This window comes from Corvus hawaiiensis, chromosome 14 (genome assembly GCF_020740725.1).
Source record: "Corvus hawaiiensis isolate bCorHaw1 chromosome 14, bCorHaw1.pri.cur, whole genome shotgun sequence".
In the NCBI taxonomy this organism is placed as follows: domain Eukaryota; kingdom Metazoa; phylum Chordata; class Aves; order Passeriformes; family Corvidae; genus Corvus; species Corvus hawaiiensis.
Window position 1 is genome coordinate 16,858,061 of NC_063226.1, and position 12,055 is coordinate 16,870,115.

Consider the following 12,055-nt stretch of genomic DNA (forward strand, 5'->3'; position numbering starts at 1 on the left):
CCTCTGAGGCTAAACTCAGGCAGACTGACAGAATTGTCTCCTTGCTCAACAGCAGTAACTATGAGTAAAACAGGCCTAAGAGCTTTGACCCTTCAGGAGCCTTGTCTGTAGAGAAAGCTCTACCTCCCTTCACTTCACCCTGTGACATAAACCCCTGGCCTGAGTACTTTCATTTCCTTGGAGTCACTGAGCCCAGGAAGTGACAGCTAGGAGGAGGCCAATGCAGGGTCAAAATCTAGTTCACACCCTGGAAGACAATTACCAGCCAGGTGTGGATGTGAAAGGCACTGGCTGGAGGGATGTTTGATGTGTGCCAGCATGAGACCTGGCTCAGGCACGTCCCATCCCCACTAACGGGGAAGCATGAGCAAAATTTCCTTAAAATAAAGAAGTAGAGAAGCAAATTATGAGACTCTGAAGCTGACTGCATATGGAACTTCAGGGCAGGACCAGATAACACCTTCCCTACCCTGTAATGATGAGTAACCCCAAATTTCAGTACAGATTACAGGGGCTTACTAAAGCAGTCTGACTACATGATGTACTCAGAATAATTATGATCTACCTATCTTGTTCATAGTGGTCATTAAGTTGCTATATCTGTAACTGGCTTAATAACAAGGTGAAGAGTGAATGGGGGAGAAAAAGTAATTTACTTGTCTCATTGGTCATTGTTTCTTACACGACTGGGATGTCTATGTGGGGAGAAGCAAAAATGGAGACAGAATTCCAGCACAGAAGACTATATTTAAATAAGGGAAAGTGAGGTCTGTCCTTGTACTACACTAACGCAATGGTCTCCTAAGTGGGGTGCTTGCACTCAAGGGGGTACACAAGACAATTCGCTGGAAGGGAGAAAATGGTTTTTACACCATTAAAATGAAAATAAAAACAACCCCCAGTGTTTATTCCATTTTTATCTCATCCTTTTTTAATTTTGTGTGTGTATTTTATAAGGTATATAATACATTTATAATTTAGAGGGTGTAGTAGTGTGGGTGCATGCTCAAAAACATTTTCCTGATAGGGGCACATGATCAAAAGGTTTGGAAACCCAAAGGACTGGTCTTGCAGGTAGCACCAGATCAGCTCTAAAACTAGAAGTAGTGCTGAAACAGCAAAGCAGCTGGGGCAGGTAAGGGTCAGGGGAGCTGCACTACTCACAATACTTGTGCTAGGACCTGAACATCCTGCCCTGAATATCAGCCCACGAGAAGATCACAGTAAACTGAACAATCCTCTGGATGGTAAAGATACAATCATAAAACAAGGAAAATTCAGTTATTTGTTAATGCATCTTGCTGCTGTTCCAAATAATTGCATAAATGTGAGATTCATGCTGTAAGAACTCTAACCCATTTACAGATGATGTTTTAAACCTACCACAGTATTTTCTGCAGACTTTCCTAACTCAAAGCATGTCATTTAGTATGGGATGTATGCTTCTTATTAACAGCATTAAGCAAATAGAAAAGCAATTGTTCTAAGAAAAAAAGTTTGTTGAAGAATAAGAATATGAAAATTGCTGCAGTAGGTAACAATAATTCCTTAGGGTTTATCCTGGCATTCTTAACAGTATATATTACTTAACTGATAGATCATAACAGCTAATTTAGAGCTGTTAGGTCTATTGGATAAATATGTGGTCAATAGCACTTTAATGCACACCACTGTTACTTCAGACCATAACAGCTGCTTTGGAGCTGTCAGCCTAGTTTGTCACCATCTATTTTAAGATGAAAAAAAAAAAAAAATCCTGATTACTTTGTAGTTGCTAATGCACAATTTAAATTGATTGTTTGGTGCCATAGCTGAGCATTGTTTGAGCAGGGGAGGTGAAATACTATAAAGAACAGGTATCACTACCATCAGACAAATCACAGGAGACTCAAACTCAGAGTTAATAACAGAGATGCCTACCACGTGTGTACAGAGGACAAACAACGAGAAAAGAGAGGATGTGAGACAGATTATTTCTTTGTTTAACTCTGTACTCTGCTACTTTAAAAACCTAAGAGGAGCCATTAAAGCTATGTTTATCGTTAAAAAGCAATATCTGCTTGCTACCCCACTTCCCAGCTCAACTCCCTGCTGCCAGCCAGCTGGGAAAGCTCTGCTGGGAAAGGGGGTGCAGCCCAGCTCCTCCAGTGTAGAACACGTTTGGATCTAACCAGCACAGTGAGACCTTCCAGCAGAGGCATTCAGTGGAAGGAGGCACCTTTTCCTGTCTTCTGGCCATTTGGCACATTACATTCCTGCTCTGCCCATGAGCACAGACAGGTGGTTGAAAAGGTCAGAGAGGCACCCAGCCTTAGAGATAAGAAATGTAGGGGTTCAGCTGTTTTTAAGCACAGGCAGAGGCCAATATAAATGCTCAGAAAACCCAGCTGTCTGTCTCTACCAGTCTCTGCTCAGAATGTGATTCTCTATAATCATGTCATTCAAAGAGACTTTTGCTAAGTACTGAGGGAAAAGTGGCATCCTTTGGCGAGGGGAGGAAAATGCCTGTTGCTGCAAGCTATCCATCATCTTCAAAAAGTCCAAGATGTATTAAAGCTCCCTAAATTTTTATTCCCAACAGAGCAGGATAAGTTCAGTGTTTTCTTGACAGGCAGTCCTCCCATGTCAAAATCTACTTCCCAATACAGTTTTGGAGGGATTCACATGCCTGGTAGGTTGCATAATAAATAAACACCCATCATGTCTTTATCTGAGAAATATTTTCTTGCTGCTTTTTCTTTTTTTTTTTCCTTGCACATTTGGGGAAAGCTATCCTCACACCCCCCATTTTCCCCTCCACCCCCAGCCAGGAAATAGTCATTTTGAGGCAAGACCTTAAAATTGATGATTTTGAAAGTTTTCCCTGTTGCCATGCTGTTCTGCTCCTGCATTCCTGTGGTGCCAACAGATGAAGTTGTAAGCCTGTTCGCCTCCCTGCATCTAATCCTGATACTACTTAGCAGCAGGGAAGGTGGGCAAATGTTCACTAGCAGTTGTTGGCAAAGAAACACAGCAGGATTTAAACTGGATGATGCCACTGCATGTGTAAAACAACCATTTGAGCAAATGCTGCTATAGCAGCATCTTTAACCAGTAAAACAGAATTTGCTGTTAACCTTTTGTTTTCTAGCTAGCTGTGCTGATGAGTTATGATTAATTGTAGTTATGTTTACAAAAAAACTCCAAACCAAAATGAATAACCAATTAAGCTTATAGATTGAAAAATAAGATAAATGCTTGTAGCAGTTGCGTGACAGACTTTTAGTAAGTTCATATATATCTAAAATAAATTGCAAAGGGAAAATATGAATAACATTCTGTTGCATTCTAGTGAAAGGTTCCATGCTATTTTTCACAAAGTCATTTTTCCCATGAACTTCCTTCTCCTCCTTTCCAGCTTGCACAGCCTGGTCTTTCGCTGATGTGCCCCAACCCCAGATTTTCATGGCTTAAACATACTCATTATAGCATTCTAGGACTGCTCTGAATGAGGATCACCATAACAGTTACATGCCATGCTTATCCACTACTCAAAAGCTTGACCTGGGTCACTTACTGTGACATCAAAACAATGGGTCAAGAGCACCCCAATTACTGCTTTTCCCCAGGCTCTCAAGTTTCCTTGCTTCTGACAATTTTTCGTAGAGACCATAAGAGCTCCTTCCTTCAAACTGAGCTCTGTCATTATTTAAAGTTACCACTTTAGTATCTGAGAAATATAAGTTAAAATATCAGCTGTCAATGCACCCCATGTTAGAACGAGGAATTAACTTTTCCTTGTCCTTCCTTGAAGATCAGGGGAAAAGACACACCACACACCCAACCACAATGGGCTTCTGCAGTTCATAAGGCCATGTTTAATTGAAAAAATTGCTTTTTGGCAATATTTCTGCCTACCTGGGGCATTTAACTGAAGCAGGGCTTTCCCATTAGGAAATGTATGCAAGAGCATTTTATATCTGTGCATTATCTTGCTGGATCTCCCAGCTGTACCCTAAGTCCTAAGCACTGATTCTGTCCTTTGTGCTTGCTTAGATTTTCCATCCCTCATTTGCCACACACATCTTGTGTCTTAGAGCTGGATCAATTACCTTGAATACAAAAATGTTTAAAGCTTGGAGAGTCAGTAAAACCCTTAAGAGGAGCCTGGGCAAGAGCACAGTGCTAAATGGCAGGCCCAGCATATGCATCAGAAGATTCCTTTCTAAAGGAAAGTTGTTTTAATAATTTCATTTTGACTCAGCTGATGATCCACACTAGGTGGAATATTGAACAGCTGTAGCCTAACAGACTGAAAAATCACCTCCTTGAAAAGCAGGGAGATGGATGCAGCAGGACCAGAGCATCTGTAGCCACACTCCCCCGTAGAGGGAGCTCCCTGGAGAATTGCCATCCTCCTTCCCAGGTTCCCGGAGTGTCAGCTGGCACAGCCAAACCTTCAGAGCCACCAGGACAGAGGTGGTGGTTGATGCTACAGAGAAACAGCTGCTGCAGAGTGAAGCTCTACTGCACTTACCTGGACACAGAACAAAACACACACACGTGCTCAGAGATTTATCCCCTCGGATGGGAGATGCACACACGACAGTGAATTCTGTGAGGAAGCAGTGCAGAAAGAAACATGGCTTTTGTGAAGGGACTTGGAAGCAGTACAGTGAAACTTAGAAGGTTAAAGCAGTACAGCTGTGGACAGTTTTCCCCTTTCATCTGGCAGAAACCATTTTTTCCCAGTGTTTGGTTAGAACAAAAAAGTTTTGGGGCACAAACATCAGAAGCACAATTGAATTAGACAGAACCAGTTGCTCCTGTGGGACCTTACAGGAGAACATAAAACACCTTTTCCAGGGAGCCCTTTACACTGCATTTTAGCTGTGCATCCAAGCCTAGGCCAGCAAGATCATAGCAACCATAACATTTAAAAATTACATCCCTTACATGGAAACATGCTGGGAAAATATTTGTTGAGTAAAGAAGTATATTCTTCTCCTGTACCTGCACTACCCGGCATTGCATGGATCTCAGCTGGGTAAAATAGGCCTCAGAACTGAACTTCAAGCCTTCAAAAATACAAGCACCCAGTCAGAGAGATTTTGCTTAAAGACAATTCTCTTTTTGGCCTTGGGTTTTTGAGCTTTACAGTTCAAACCTATTCTCTCATTCCATTGTATTTATTTTTTAAGTTCAATTCTCATGACTTTGAAAGCTTTCTAAAGGTCAGAACAGAGAAGTACCAGATATTGCCACAATCACCCAGAGTGTAATGCAGTCATTTCATATTGCTTTAAAGCTTTCAAAAAAACATTGTGACTTTTCATCTCAGGGAATGTGGCTAAAGGTGTGGGTCAGTTTCAGAGGGAACAGAAAGCCAAATCCTTTGCCATTAGACATGGTGCAGGCTCTGGGTGATGAGATGAAAGAGCTGTCCTGCTGTTGAAGCCCTATCATAGCTCCCATCTCAGCATCCACTCCTGGACACAGCTATTGAGCACTGGGCGAAGTTGTTTAGCCTTGTATTTATTTAATCTTCGTGAGGATAAAGAGGGATGTTCCACTGAGAGCTCTTTTGTTTCACTCTCTATCAGTTCAATAGGAGAGAGAGCAGAGCTAAAGCCACAAGCAATGGTTTGTATATCTTGTAAGTCTTCTAAAGCCTTGTCATCATATGCTGTATTATGTTGTCTTTTTTACTGAGTGACCATTGCTCTATTGTACACCATCTGCCTTTTTGTGACTTGATGAACCACATAGTAAAAGGCAGAAATCAATAAAGTTCTCCAGAACCCAAAACCTTGGAGGGAAAAATGTTTTCCTGCAGCACCATCTTGTGGTCCCTGATTTTAGTACTGAAGATGTCCCTCCCTCTCCCTGGGCCTGGAAGGGCTTTCTGCAGACCTGGGAACCACACCCAGCTTTCAGCAGCTTCTTTTCTAGCCACAGAGGTACTCTGAGGAGCCTGGCAAAAATGATTGTGCCCTCTTGTAGCTGGTCTGGACCCTCATCGAGTTCTTGGAAGGGATAGAAGGGAAAAAGGAAAGTTGAATTTGGCTCAGCAACACGCAGCTTGATATACATGGTACAATCAACAGCTTAGGCACTGGGGAAAAGACATGTGTCAGTTAGCTGTGGGGTAACCCCCATGTTGAAATTGTTCTGTAATATGTTTAGGTCCAGGAGCACAAAAAAAAGCAAACAAAAAAATATTATGCAAGGTGTCTGAATATTGAGTGCAAGCAAGCAGCCAATCAGCTGATCAAAGCATCCACCTTTTTGTGACATTGTCAGTACAGTTTGCATCGCAACCAGGCCTGTGAATAAATATCTGTGCTTTGACCCTAACGTGGCAATCTTGGCCTTCAACAGTAATGAAATAGCTATTATGACATCTTAGGCACAGATAGCAGTTATTTAAGCAATACCCATGGCTTGACAGCTACTGATTCAATGCACTGTCAAGCTAATAGAGAAATGAAAATGTAAAATCAGAACCTTTGTCTTTTCCAACTGAAAAGCAAAACTTCCAGCTTTTTAGAACACCTTTACAGCAAAGCTGCTGCATAGAGAAGGAGAGGCCCCATGTTCATGCACTGTGCTCTCGACTGCTGTCCCACTAAGGGGAACACAACCCTGGCTGTGACTTTTTCTCACCTCTCCCTCTAACAGAACATTTTGCTTAAGCTCCTCTTGTTCTGGGGCTGCCAGATACAGTTACTGCAGATGCACTGATTGCTCACCCTTAAATACAGTTGTTTTATCAGAGCATGTCCCTTGTCAGGATGTTGTGTGACATTGGAACCACTTGTGCTTCCAATGACATGGAAACTGGAGGAATTTATTGCCCTTCAAATCAAAATCATGAAGCCCCACATGAAAGCCTAACTTTCTCTGGAGCACAACTCGCTCTCTGTAAACACTGGCCATGAGGATTTCTCTGGTTTGTCATGTGCACAGCTCAGCTGTGACAGTGCCTCAGAATTCACGTAGCAGGAAACTGTTTTTTCTTTGTCAAAATGTCTATATATATATACTTCACCTTCCATAAAAATAGTATCAAAAAAGAGCAAATACACATCAGATTTAGAGGGCAAACAGTGCCCTATTCAGTTTCCATTGTTCTGCTGCTCCACATCAAAAATAGTGTAATACTTTTGCTTGCAAAATTTTAACCAAGTCATCTGTAACATAATGCTTGTGGCAACGGTTGCAATGTCAGGCTTTAAAGCATACAGTTACATCTGATCATCAGCAAGCACTCCAACAACTTCCTGAGATTGCCCATATGCCTATTCCACCCACATTACACTTGGATTTTAAGTGATCCCTTTTTTAGGACTTTAGGAAACTAAGAAAAATGTTTTAAACAGGGAATCTGAAAGTACAGTTTCTAAGAATCCCTCATAATATTTACACTCCAGCTTAGGACCAAGTCTCCACTCCTGCCAGTTGTAGCTCTTGGAAATTCTGCTACATGGACTTCACAGTTCCAAAGAACTATGACAAGCGATTGCGTTACTGTGGGTGATACTGACTTCTACTGACATTATTTTACCTACTCACTCTGCACTCAGCTGTTGAAAAGTGTTACACATTTGTTTCTTTTATTTTTGTTACACTATGGGGAAATGGAAGAGAAATTGCATTTTGGAATCACCTACTTTGGGAGACAGGTCATCCTAAGATCAAAAAAAGTTGTGTGGTGCAGCGATACCCAGCGGAGAGAACAACTCCAGAGACAACACTCCCGCAGTTTCCTTAAGTACTTTGCATTTTTGCCAAGCATATCTTTAAAGCAATTGCCCAACAACAGATTTCCCAAATCCTCTGTAGCCTGGTAAAGAACTGGCTGTTCTCCTCAGCAAGAGTAGCACTACTGTACTATGGGGCCATCCAATACAGAACCAGAGCAAGCTTCCTCTCTCCAATTTAATGAGTGACAACACTCCCTTAATCTTTTTCTAAGACTGACCCCTAAGCTGAGTTTGGCACATAACTGGTGTCTTTATATCCCTCCACAGGGATGCTACTCTGTGAAAGGAACACTGACTTTACTATTCAGGGGTTGCCATAAGCAGTTTGCCTTTCAGCGTTACCAGTGGTTTTTTTGTACAGGAGGTATGGAACAAGTGCAAGAAACTAGAATGAAAAACTTTTACTGCAAAATCGATAGTATTATCAAGGGTTAACAACTTTGTATTACTTCAGTGCTAAAACAAAACGTGTCATTTTCTGGGAGATAGTCAAATAATCCTGGTGTCTTCTGTTTGATCTTCAGGATCAGGTGGTTGTTCCTATACACCAAAGGGAGAAAAAAAATCCCAAACATGAGTATAACTCGATTTAGGGACACCTTTACATTTCTGCCAGATCAATACTATCCCTGAAATATTTCCTTGTTGTCTAATGACCTCCCTGACACTTTTTTATTTCATTGTGACATTCAGTGGGCTATAGTTTGGCATGGTCACATGAAGTAAATAGCATTTCACTCTCAAATTACATTTATTTCAGTAGTCAATTGCTCTTCAGCATTCAGGAAGAATGCCAAGAATGCCAAGATATGGAGCTATGGGAATGCTTCAGCTAAAAAGCACCCCTATCCATACAGAAAGACAGGCTGTTCAGTGTCTGTAAATGGACCTGCCTCTCCTGAAAGTAGCAAACCCATTGCTTTTCCACTTTCTCATGCAACAATTTGCACATGACATAAGGAACACTGAAGTGGCAGAGGGCTTTAACCTCAGACTGTCCATGGCTCTGCTGTCAGCTGGCAGCCCAGGACAGCAATCAAATTCTTGCAAACTCATTACTTCTCCCACAACAGAAAGGTGATCCCTGAAGGTGATCCCTGACAAGCAGCACCTTTGGACAATGTCTACTGCACTGGGAGGCAGCAGGTATTGGGTAGTGCATATCTTTAGTATTCTACACAGACTCAACAGAACAACCCTAAACTTAGAACAAAAGAATACCCCAAAGTTAGTTTACCTTCTTTTTTTTTTTTTTGTCCTTTTGGTTCTTTCTTAAGTCAGTCCAGTAAATGGCGATGAATCTCTTCATCATGAGTCTTTTTCCCATGTGCTCTTTTTTCCCGTGCAATTTTCTGTACTTTTTTGCTTATCCTTTGTAAAGGATTGATACACGGACTGCAACATATTAAAACAGCTGAAATTGGTTGACTTCCAAGGTAGGAATTTAGAGAAGGTCACCTAGACTTCAGCCATGAAATCCTAGCTCCAGTGAAAAAACTCACAAAGATATAGTTGACCTCAGGGACCACCATAAGACTCATCACCAGAAGAAAGATAAAGGTGAGGAAAAACATTTCAGTGCTTTTCCCATTTCTTACATTTTCTTCATGAATTTCACCTTCTGATTCATGGAATAATTTGGGATTGAAAATACCTTTAAGATCATCAGTCTCAACCATTAACCCAGCACTGCCCAGTCCACACAAGGCACACACAGGCCTGGGGCTCCCCTTGCTGCCCAGCTCCTCCTGGGAGAGGATCTCCTGCACAGGGTTGCTCGTCTCATCCCCAGCAGGCAAGGATGGGGAGACAGTGCAACCACAACCAGAATTTTCCCCAGTAAGAACTCAACAAAATTCTGTAGGCTGCTTGCCGCAGCTGTACTAGGGATTGGGCAGGAATGAACACTTTTCTAATTCTATTTTTAAAATCAACACAATATCATTCAAAAGTAGCGCTATTTAAGTGCACCTGCATTTTTCTAACCTTTAGTGTTTTAACCTGTCCTTGCATGTGGTTCTTAAAGCAGACTAACAAAACTGAGAGGAATAAGGTAGACTGGCACATTTAAGGACACAGCAAAGGTATCACAGCACAGCTCTAGACAGGAGGTACTGTGTTGATAGCACACAAGGGAAATTGGCAGTTGGCAGGGAACAGACGTGTAGATTCTGCTTCCTGCATGAAAAACACCATTGGAAGGAGGCAAACAGTTTGTCCATGGGGATGTGGAAAGTAACAAAGCCTCATTGGCTTGGGAAATTACTAGAGTTGATCAAGTGTGGCAAGGAGAGGAGTACTCAGCTCCCTCTATCAATTTTACAGGAATTCCATGCTCCTACATGTTCTTTGTTCAGCCATGGTATAGAAACCTTGTAATTTACTTTAGAAGAGTCAAAGTGGAGTTAAACAATTATCCCAAATTTCATCAGCAAAAGTTCTCTTATTTTTTTTTCATAACTCTAGAGAACAATTTTCACTTTTGTGCACACCAGTTACAGTACAGATTTGGCACTGTACATAGGACTCTCTCAACGATGACTGTAGAATGTTGAAAACAAAAGAATTTGTATCCAAAGAGAAGGTTTTTGGCTTATTAAAGGAATGTTTTTCAAAGCTCTATCAACTGTCTCTAAAACTGTTAAAACTTAAAGTTACAGTGAGATTGGTTTGCACCTTTCCCAGAACTCAAATATATGATGTTGGAAATCTAAACCATTTAGCATCTGGTTAATTACTGCATTAAAAAACAAAGCAAAAAACCAAGTCATAGCAGAAGAGCAAAATTCCTAGTTTCACTGGCTATGAAAAAACACAGAAATGATCATTTAAACATTAATGTGAATTCTCCCAAAACGAACACATATTAATTCATTTTCCAGAAAATTTATGATAATTTCATGTTGATTCTTTGCCTCCTGTTTTCAGAGTCACTGATGACTCAGTGCAGCTATCTGTATGCTGAGCATCAGCTGTTGAGCGCAGTGTAAGATGTAATGTGGAGATTTTCACAGCAGGTTTTGTCAAAATGTGGGACTCCACAGCAAACAGCCATCTGCTAAGCAGCCTCATTAGTAAAGTCTACGTGTGTGTGTATACATGCAAGTATATGATCCCACACAGACTACTATGTCTTAGCAGAGCAAAAGTTTAACACTTGGAGGGAAAAATCTTCACTAAAAAGACAATTCTGTCATATTAACCAAGTTGTAGCACCAGCCATTCAATATGAACTACTACCCAAGCAGAATAAAGCATAGTTATGTTAATTCATTCCATCAGTTTAATGACCTTGATGTTGTGGAGTTTCCATTTTCCCTGTATCCTGAGAACACATACACATGCTGAAACTCTTCACAGTATCAAACACTAAACTGCTTGCAGCTCATAGGCTGTAATGTGCCCTATACATTAAAAACCCCACACTGCATGTTAGAAGCATTAGAGAAAATTAATTCCCAACTCCCAGCTCATCTCTCTTACTCTATTCAGGTCTCATACTTTGTTCTTCCCTTCCTTGTCTTACTGCAGAACTCCAGGTCTATCCTGGAGGGGTCTGCTTTCGTGTTTGACGTGCAACTTTCCAAGCAAGTGAAGTAAGATTAAGTCCAAGTCTTTTATATCCAGGTCTTTAGAAAGAGTACTGGGGCATTAAATAACCTTTTTTTTCCTTAAGACAAATTGACTCTCTGTTTTATGTAGCTTCAAAACAGAAGGACTCATCTTTTATGTTTGAACATTAGTTTCCTGCCCTTTTTTTCCCCAATCTTTTCTCCCCTCACCTACTTCAAAGATGTCAGTTCTCCATATTTTCACCATTTAGAAACAGTAATTCATAAATTTGGTCTGCTCTAACACTTACCTTCTCTGCAAAAAGGCACAGCAACAGATTGGTAGAAACCCCAAAATCAAAAATCCTCCTCCGGCAAGCAAAACCACTCGAATGGCCAGCTGCACATCTGTAGAGGCAGCAGAAGTTTGCATTAGTTCTGAATAATTCTGATACAGGCACTGAGGGTCAGGTGACAGAATCAGCCTCTAAGACAGACATCTTTACTGCCATGAAGTCACAGCCATGTTGCTACTTAGCTCAGACAGATGATTTGTCAGCAAAGCTCTGACAGCACTCACACCTTAAGACACACTCATACCTGAAGACTTTAGTAAATGCCAAGGAAAATTGCCATCTCTCAGATGAATTTAAATTTGGACTCAATGATCACAAGGGTCTTTTCTAACCTAAATGATTCCATAATTCAGCAGCAAAACAGCAAAAAAGTAGGTGTTAGAAGTGAGTTCAGATGAGAAAG

The 12,055-nt window shown here is 41.1% G+C and overlaps 1 long non-coding RNA gene across 1 annotated transcript; it reads right to left on the minus strand.

Annotated features, from left to right (window-relative positions):
• Positions 1–8,190: 8,190 nt before the first annotated feature.
• Positions 8,191–11,697, minus strand: LOC125333059. Its single transcript, XR_007206744.1, has 3 exons — positions 11,608–11,697; positions 8,983–9,140; positions 8,191–8,285 (listed from the first exon to the last, which is right to left on the minus strand). It is a non-coding gene; the product is annotated as an uncharacterized LOC125333059 (long non-coding RNA).
• Between the last annotated feature and the right edge of the window lie 358 nt (positions 11,698–12,055).